General features: G+C 36.8%; 1 pseudogene; it reads right to left on the reverse strand.

The window, feature by feature from the left end:
• Positions 1-7,490: 7,490 nt before the first annotated feature.
• LOC138839468 (ribosomal protein eL22-like pseudogene) lies at positions 7,491-7,814 on the reverse strand (annotated as a pseudogene).
• Positions 7,815-9,293: the final 1,479 nt, after the last annotated feature.

Consider the following 9,293-nt stretch of genomic DNA (forward strand, 5'->3'; position numbering starts at 1 on the left):
TTTCTATTTCGATGTTTGATATTGGACTATTAACATTGGTTTAAATCATCTTGGTTTAGCTTGGTCATGTAAATATTTGCTAGAATTTCATCCATTTCCAGATTCTCAAGTTCATTATCCTAAAGTTTTGAGAAGTATTCCCTTATCCCTGTTCTTAATCTTGGTTATTTCTGTGGTGATATTACTATTATCATCTCTGAGTTTGTTTATGTGGGTTTGTTCTTTTCTTTTTCTGATAAGATTTTCTAAGGGTCTTTCAAATTTGTTAATTTTTTCAAATAACCAACCTTTTCTATATTTTTGGACTCTAATTCATTAAATCTGATTTAATAGTTAATTATTTCTTTCCAACTACTGTATTGGGGTTTAATTTGCTGCTGTTTTTAAAGGAGCTTCAGGTGCCTCATTAAATTATGGTTTTCAGATCTCTGCAATTTGTTGATGTAGGAACTCAGAGGTATAAACTTGCTGCTGAGTACTGCCTTTTCTGAGACGCAGAGGAGCTGGTGATTTGTGTATTCATTTTTGTTGAACATCATGTGCATTTTAATTTCCTTTCTAATTGCTTTTATAACCCACTGGCTGTTCAGAAGTGTGTTGTTCAGCCTCCATGTTTTCTTTGGATTTCTATGTATAAGATATCTTTAACTATCTTTTGTAGGGATGATTTGGTGGAGATATAGTGTTTCAATTTTACTTTGTTATGGAAGGTTTTAATTTGACCTACCATTATGAAGGAGAGTTTTGTGGGGTATAGTATTCTTGATTGATAGTTATTTGTCTTTATGGTGTGTCATACATCATTCTTGGCTCTTCTTGCTTTCATTGTTTCTGCTGAGAAATCTGAAGTTTTTCTCATTGGTTTCCTTTTAGATGTGATGGATCTTTTCTCTTTGACAGCTTTAGGGATCCTTTCCTAGGCTGAATTGATCCTGTGTGGATTAAAATGTGACATTGGAATGGCCTGTTCAAGTCTGCCTTATTTGTGGTTCTAAAGGATTCTTGAATTTGAATGAGCCTCTCTTTTTGCATGTTTGGGAATTTCTCTGCTAGGATCCTGTTAAATAAATTTCCTAGACCATTATCTTCTGTCACTAGGTGCTCATCTACATTTATTATCCTGAGATTAGGCCTTCTGATGATGTCTTCTAAATATTGAATAGATCTATCATACTTCTCGTATTTATATTGTATCGTTGTCTGATCTTTCTTTATAATATCTAGGTTGCCTTCAATCCCAGAGATTCGATCTTCTGCATGGTCTAACCTACTGTCTAGACTTTCTACTTTGTTTTTTTAATTTACTTTCCTTCTAATTGGTCTGCTTTGATAGCTTCAAATTCTTTTTGGGAGCTTTGTTTTAGATATTGTATGAACTTGTTTACTTCCTTAATTTGTTGTTCAATGTTTATTCTCAAATCATTTAGTTGATTGGGTGTGGTTTCATTAGAGTCCCTTTCCTTCTTTTGGGCTTCATTCAGCATTGCTTCTGTGGCCTCCTTGTAGTTTCCCAGCTGTCTGTTTGTGGATTCCATGAATGCCTCCATTAATCTTTGTCTATTCTCATCCCACTCACAGAATTCCCCTATTAATTTTTGATTAGTCTCATCACCCTAGAGATATTACTGTATTAATCTTTGGTTATCCCCATCATGCTCATGCATTTCCCTATCCTCTTCATGTATTTTCCAATCATGCTCCCACTGAGATATTTGCAGGCTTTCATTCTTTTCATTCAGCATGTTTCCCAGTAGTGTTTGTAGAGTATTTGGGGAACTCTCTTCTGGCTTACTCATTGACTGATCTGTTGCCTCATTGTCATGAGAGGGAGTTGAAAACCTTGAATTGACATTGTTCTTGTGTTTCGGCTTGTTCTACTCATTTGGGTAAGATAGCCAAAAGAATCCTGAGCTGGAACACTATTTTAAGGCAAGCATCAATCAGAGCCCTGTAGTTGCACAGATTGTTTGACTCAGTCAAAATGAGTAAAGTTGCAATCTAATTCAATGGATACAATCTAGTTCATCAAGAAACAATTAAGGATTAATGGGCTATGAAAAACCAAAGAAGGAGTGAGCAGACCAGAAAATAATAGGTTTCTGGAGAATTGTTAGAATAAAATAAGATTGGAGGAATGTAGGGAAGGAAAAAGAGAGCATTGCAGAGAGGGGGAAGGGATAGAATGAAAGAAGAGAGAAAAAGAAAAAGGAAAAAAAAAATTAAGGCAAGAAACTCCGTGAGACACTTATCTCCAATAAACCCTTAGAAAACTGGAAGTGGAGCTGTGGCTCAAGTGGTAGAATGCTCTCCTTGAGCTGAAGAGAGCAGGGACAGCCCCCAAGCCCAGAGTTCAAGCCCCACAACATATTTTAAAAAAAAAGTAAAATTAAACACTTAAAAACTATATAAGTATAAAGTAATAATTCTACAGTTAATGGAGTTAAGGCTGGGAGTTTGTGAATTTAGTAATCAATATCTGAATTAAGTATGCACACAATGAAGCATAAGGTCTAATCATTGAAGACAAGTATATATCTGGGAATAAACAGAATAGCAATTAAGTAAGCCAAAAAAACCAATGAGGATCAAAGTGGAATAGAGTATAAAGAGAACATAGAAAAAAGAAACAGCAGCAAAAAAATCTCACCAAAGAACAAACTTAAATTAAAAATTAAAAAAATAGACAACAGTTTAAAAACTATGTAGAGAAAAGATTTCTTGGGCTGGGAAGGTGGCTCAGTGGTAGAGCGCTTGCCTTGCATGCCTGAGGCCCTGGGTTCAATTCCTCAGCACCACATAAGCAAAAAGAAAAAAGCTGGAAGTAGTGCTGTGGCTCAAGTGGTATAGCACTAGCCTTGAGCTGAAGAGCTGAGGGACAGCGCCCAGGCCCAGAGTTCAGGCCCCACAACCGGACCCCCCCCCAAAAAAAAAAATTTCTTCTTTTTTTTTTTGGTGGGGTGGTTTGATCTTGTGTTTCCCATGTGTCTGTAACCAGTCTCTTGGTGGAGTCAGGCTTGCTTGTGGTGTTTGGTTTTCCTGTGGCTTTTGTGGTTTCTTCAATCAGTTTGTTTGAGCAGGCTGAAGGAATCTCTGCCTTACCTGTGACTTTATGTCCTTCATCCCAGGGTAGTTCAGTGGGAGGGTGATTTACTTTGAGTATCACAAAAGATGGAGGTTGCTATTTCCTCTAGCTTGGAGTTGTTGTGGGGGAGCTAGGTTGTAGGTAGGTCTGTGGTCTGTTAGCAATCTGTATCTGTACCCTGGTGGGCTACTTCCTGGGAGACTAAATCAACCCAGCATGGAGCCAATCTCAGGATTTATGTGTAACAAGTTTCCATTTGCTCTAGGGCTGGAGTTGCTGCCTGTGCTGCAGCTGGGTAAGGTAGACTATGGCTCTGTTTACCCAATAAGGGAGGGTCTATCCCGCCCACAGGAAGCTGCCTCTGCTTGGGAGAAGCAACTTTCCCCAGGGGTGGACCTGAGTCTTGCTTCATGTGTTGAATGGCTACTATTGTCTTATTCCAGGGACTGAGTTATGTCTTAGCTGCTCTGGCCCCGTCTGTGTCAGTATCAAAGATGGAGTTCTCCGGTGTTTGGGAGTGAACCTAACTTCCCACTGCTGCTCTGTGAGAAGGAGTGAGGATGTCTTGGGTGTATTCACACCTTTCCTTTGGTTTCTGGGACATCCATGTCCATGGTCTGCTACTGTCTGTGGTCGGCAGGATGAAGATTTCTGATCTTTGTCAGTTCTTGCTGGTGATGAGTAGAATATGCTAGCACACCTCCTCTGGTGCCTTTGTCCTGGGCTCACTCTATTGATATGGTGGCCAGTGGCAGCAGCCATAGAGTTGGACACTGCTGCAAACAAGGATTGCTGCAATCTGTATCTTTAACTAAGCTGCCTGAGTTTTTCTTCTCTGGCCAAACTCTCTGTATTATGATGACACACTTGGTGTGACTCTCTAGCCTTTCATTTTCCACTGGAACACTGAAACTGGTTTCTATGTTAGAGCTTATTTAGCCCCCAGCTTCTCCACCATCTTCCTTCTTCTCTTGTGCACCATTCTTTAGTGCACATAACCCAAGAATTTGTTAATAGATTCATCCAATGATGGATACTTAAAATTGATGTTTTTATCCTGATCATTGAGAATAGCATTGCATTGTTCCTGAGAATAAAGATAGATCAGAACAGTAGTAACAAAACTACCAGAATATGTAGAAAAATATTTCTTTATGTTTTTGAAAATGTATTTTGTATGATCACAAAATCATAAGCAAAAGTAAAAACCAAATTCTATTGCACAATCTAAAAATGTTTTCTGCAAAACAAACGAGAAAACAAACAGAATGAAGATATAACTTATGCAGTGCAAATGAATCTGTAGATTTCGTAAGGAACTACTATATAAAAATATATAAAAAGGGGGGGGCTAGGAAGATGGCTCAGTGATAGAGTGTTTGCCTTGCATGCATGAGGCCCTGGGTTCGATTCCTCAGCGCCATAAGCAGAAAAAGTCAGAAGTGGCACTATGGCTCAAGTGGTAGAGTGCTATCCTTAACCTGAAAGGCTGAGGGACAGCTCCCATGTCCAGATTTCAGGCCCTACAACCAGAAAAAAGAAATATTTAAAGGAAAATGTTTATAAAAATAAGGTAATTGTAAATATTAGAAGGTGGGATGTAGATGAGGTATGGTGACATGATCTTGAAGAATGTATGTTATCTCTTAAAAGACATTTAAAATATGAGTAAATGTCCTGAATAAACATTATTCAAAAGAAGAAAATTTCCAGTTAGTTTATTTCAAAAACACTAATAGAAATCAGCAATCATCCAGGAGCTGATAGCTCTCTCCTGACACTGGAGGCTGAGATCTGAGAATCGGGATTCTAAGCCAGCTCCAGCAGGAAAATCCATGTGACTCTTAACTCCAATTAATCATCAAAAAAGCTAGAAGTGGACCGCTAGTTCAGGGGGTACATCACTAGCCCTCAGAAGCCATATCCAGAATCTAAGTGAAAGCCCCAGTCTGGCACAAGAAAAATATGCTCACCTGGGAAATACAATTTAATACCTTAGTGGGATGTCACCTTCTACCTGTTCCAATGCCTACTTTAACAAGACAAACTATTATAAGTGGAATTAAGTCTTGTTCTAAGGCTGTAATAAAATATCTGAGGAAGAATATTTATTACCAATTATTTAGACAGATATATTCTTTGTTCTGTTGAAGCTCCTTTTAGGTGTATAACATAATGGATGGCATCCTATGCACAATGAATATTATGTAGAGATACGTGATAAACAAGAAACCACAGAAATCGAGAAGGGCCTGGGAATGTGGCTTACTGGTAGAGTGGTTGCCTAGAATGCATGAAGCTTTAGGTTTGATTCCTAAGTACCACATAAATATAAAAAGCTGGAAGTGGTGCTGTGGCTTAGGTGGTAGAGTGCTAGCCTTGAGCAAAAGAAGCTCAGGGGCAGTGCCCAGGCCAGGAGTTCAAGCCCAAGGACTAACAAAATAAAGGGAATCTGTAAAGGAGTCAGAATTACACCTTTCTAACATCTTTATTAGAAAGGCAAGCTAAGGTTCCATAACCTGTAACTTAACCCCTGTTTAAAAACAGGACCTTAAAGATCTAACAAAGTTCGTACCTCTTATAGTGACAGACTAAGCATCTGATACTTGAGAGAATAAATTATACCACAATTTTTCATAAAGATGTAGACAATAATCAAACTATGCGTACTGCTAATATGGATATAAATAAATGAAAACATTATAAAAAATAGTCAAAATTATAAAAACAGATCTACCATATTACTCAAAAAACTCACTCCTGGGTATATGTCTGAAGAAGTTTCCATATTTCAAAAACATACTTATATAACAATGTACATTGTAATATTAGTCACAATGACTAAAATATTGAAAATAATAAATGGATAAAGAAAATGTACACACAAATGTATGCAATGAAATAGTATTGAGCTTAAAAAGAGGTAGGTCTGTCATTTGCATTTACATTGATATTTGTGACTCTGAAGGTGTTAATGATAAGTAAAATATTTCATGTTTTGAAAATATCAAATTTATCACTTCTATACAGAAATTAAAATAATTGAACTCAAATAATGAAAAAAAAGATAATCTCCAGAGGTTAGCAGTGGTGATAAGCAGGAAAGTGATACAAATCAAATAATGCAAATTCTTAGTTAGATGGGAGGAGCAATTCTAAGACTACTCTACATATAAGGTCTATCCCCCAATAACAAATCCTCAAAGAAACAACTGCCCAATAAATAAGTGGAAAGAAGGATGGCCAATAGACACATGTAGAAATACTCAACCTGCCTAGCCATAAAAGAAATGCAAATCAAAACAACATTGAGATACCACCTCATCCCAGTTAGAATGATTATAATCAAGAACTCAAATAACAACAGATGCTAGACGGGATGTGGAGAAAGGGAACCTTACTGCATTGTTGGTGGGAGTGTAAACTTGTTCAACCACTTTGGAACGTAGTATGGAGGTTCCTCAAAATACTCCACATAGAGCTCCCCTATGACCCAGCAATCCCACTTTTGGGCATTTACCCAAATGATCACAAACAAGACCATACTAAAGCTACCAGCACAACTGTCTTTGTTGCAGCATTATTTACCATAGCCAAGATATGGAACCAACCCAGATGTCCCTCAGTAGATTAATGGATCAAGAAAATGTGGTATATATACACAATGGAATTCTATGCCTTCATCAGGAAGAATGCATTGCCCCATTTGTTAGGAAATAGAAAGACTTGGAAAAAAAATATATTAAGCGAATTAAGCCAGGCCCAAAGAAACATAGGTCCCATGGTTTCCCTTATTTGCAATAACTAGTATATGTCTGAGACAAACAGAAATTGTCAGACAAGTTGATGTTAGGTGAAATGAACCCCAAGATAAGGATTCAATTTTTTTTTTCGTTCTTGTGATCATTTGCAACATATTTATAAGATGATTTCTTTGTTGCTTTGTATGTACCTCCCCCAGGGTATAAGCCTTGCTTTTACTGTATTTGATGCTGACGTAATTTGTGGAGGGGAAGGGAAAAAACAAACTGTTTAAATAGGGTTACTGGTAGACCCATTACAACAATGAGATGTACAAGACATTATGTCAAAAAACGAACTTTACAACTTTGGTGGGGTGGGGGGGTGGGGGGTGGAGGTGGTGGTAGTGGTGGTGGTGGGGTGGGGGGGTGTAGGGATGGAGAGGGGTATGGATGGTATGAGGAAAAAAAGGAGGAGGCAACAATGCATGATAAGAAACGTACTCACTATCTTGCCCATGTAATTGTTTTTTTTAAAATACAATAATTTTTATTCATTGTATGTCTAGACATTTCTTCTTTACATATCATTTACTAAAAAAGCAATGCCAGACACAGGAAGCCAACTAGTCCTCAGATTCTGAGCCATCCTCATCTTGGCTAATCTGGAAGTAGCAAAGTTCTTAAGTCTCCTTGTCAGATGCAATCACTCGAAGCCAATCACAAAGATTCTTCTTCTTCAGGTACTTCTTAGTAAGGTACTTCAAATACCTTTTGGAGAACTGTTTCTCAGAAACAACAGTGATTATGTTTTTGAAGCATTCAATGTGAACAACATTCCTGAGATTTCCAGTTTTCCCATTGACTTTAACCTTCTCTCGAAGAAATTGTTCAAAATTTCCAGAGTCAAAAATTCCATCTTCTACTGGATGGGTAAGGTCCAAATTAAACCTCCAGGTTGACCTCTTAGGCTTCTTGTCTTTCAGCGTCATCTAACTGTAACCCCTCTGTATGTTATTTTCACAATAATAATAATAATGTACATTTGAAAGCTCATAAAATATTTTATATATATTCACAACCAACACTGATATTTAAGTGATATAACGAAATTTAACTGGACATAAATTATTCAGTCTCTAGTTTGTAAAAATCTCAAAAATAATATTTTCAGTATCATGGTAGGAGAGTACTGTGTAAGTGCATTTTTCTGTGTGTGTTTGAGTAGAGAATTTGAACCAGAGGTAAAAGTTATGAGTACAGTATTGATCATGAAACATAGTGCACGTACTAGAAAATATCAAGCTTTCCCATTATTCTTAGTAGAAGTGGAGAGAAGTGGTAGATGATAGGGTAAAAGTTAGTCTGATGTTCAGTTTGGGGAAACTTAGAATATGGATTTGAATTGTTAGAAACTCTGAGTGGAAAAAAACATTTAAGGTTCTATGAGGAATATTTAAGGCAACCATCACAATCTGTACAATAATTTCTTAGGCATTTAGGCCTATAGGATTCTAGAAATCTAATTTATTTCCTAGTATTTCCAAGTGTATTGGACTTTGTATATTAACACATATATTTGAATGTCCAGTAATAATTTTGCCATCTAGCACATTGTATATGGAGTCTACTATTGTAGCCTTCTCACTGCAATTTCAGGGCTGACCAAAAATACAAGTTATCTATACTTTTTTTACAAAGATATTTTACTTTAAATTTTATTAATGGTCTTTGCCAATGAAATATTTCCCTTGAGTGGCATTTTATACTAAATTTATATTGTATTTAATTTGAAAAGCAACCTAATTAAAGCAGATGTCATTGTGTATTTTAAGTCTCACCTACCAATGGAATCATGAAACAGTAAAATAATGAATTGAATTTTATATAATCTTTATTGCTACTTAAAAAAAAGAATAAAATATTCGGTTTGGGTTGAAATGATATATCGACAAGGAACAATTTGTTTCCACAAATTAGATTGGTTCCTCATATACACGATTATTAAGCATGAAAGAGGAAATTATTGGACATTGTATGTCCTATAAGAATAGAATTTTTCTTTTCAGAATTGAGCTCAAATCACTGATTTGAAGGCAAAGACAGTTTGTACTAATAAAAAGAACAATGCTGTCATTTTCTTTTTTTTTCTTTTTTTTAATTTATTGTATTTTATTGGTGAACATACTGTACAGAGGGGATACAATTACATGGGCAGGATAATGCGTACATTTCTTACCAAGCATTGTAGCCTCCTCCTTTGTTTACCCTTCACATCCCTTCAAGGCCTCCGCCCACCCCCCCTAAGTCCCAATCCTTGTCTCCCCCTCCCCCCCGGCACCGACGTTGTAAAGTTCGTTTTGGACATGACAACTTGTACTTCTCATTGTTGCAACAGGTCCACTTGTATCCTTAAACGACTTGTTTTTCCCCATCTCCTCCACAAGTTATACTGACATCAAATATAGTGA

This window comes from Dipodomys merriami, unplaced genomic scaffold (assembly GCF_024711535.1).
Source record: "Dipodomys merriami isolate MVZ:Mamm:240054 unplaced genomic scaffold, mDipMer1.0.p SCAF_3, whole genome shotgun sequence".
Taxonomy (NCBI): Eukaryota; Metazoa; Chordata; class Mammalia; order Rodentia; family Heteromyidae; genus Dipodomys; species Dipodomys merriami.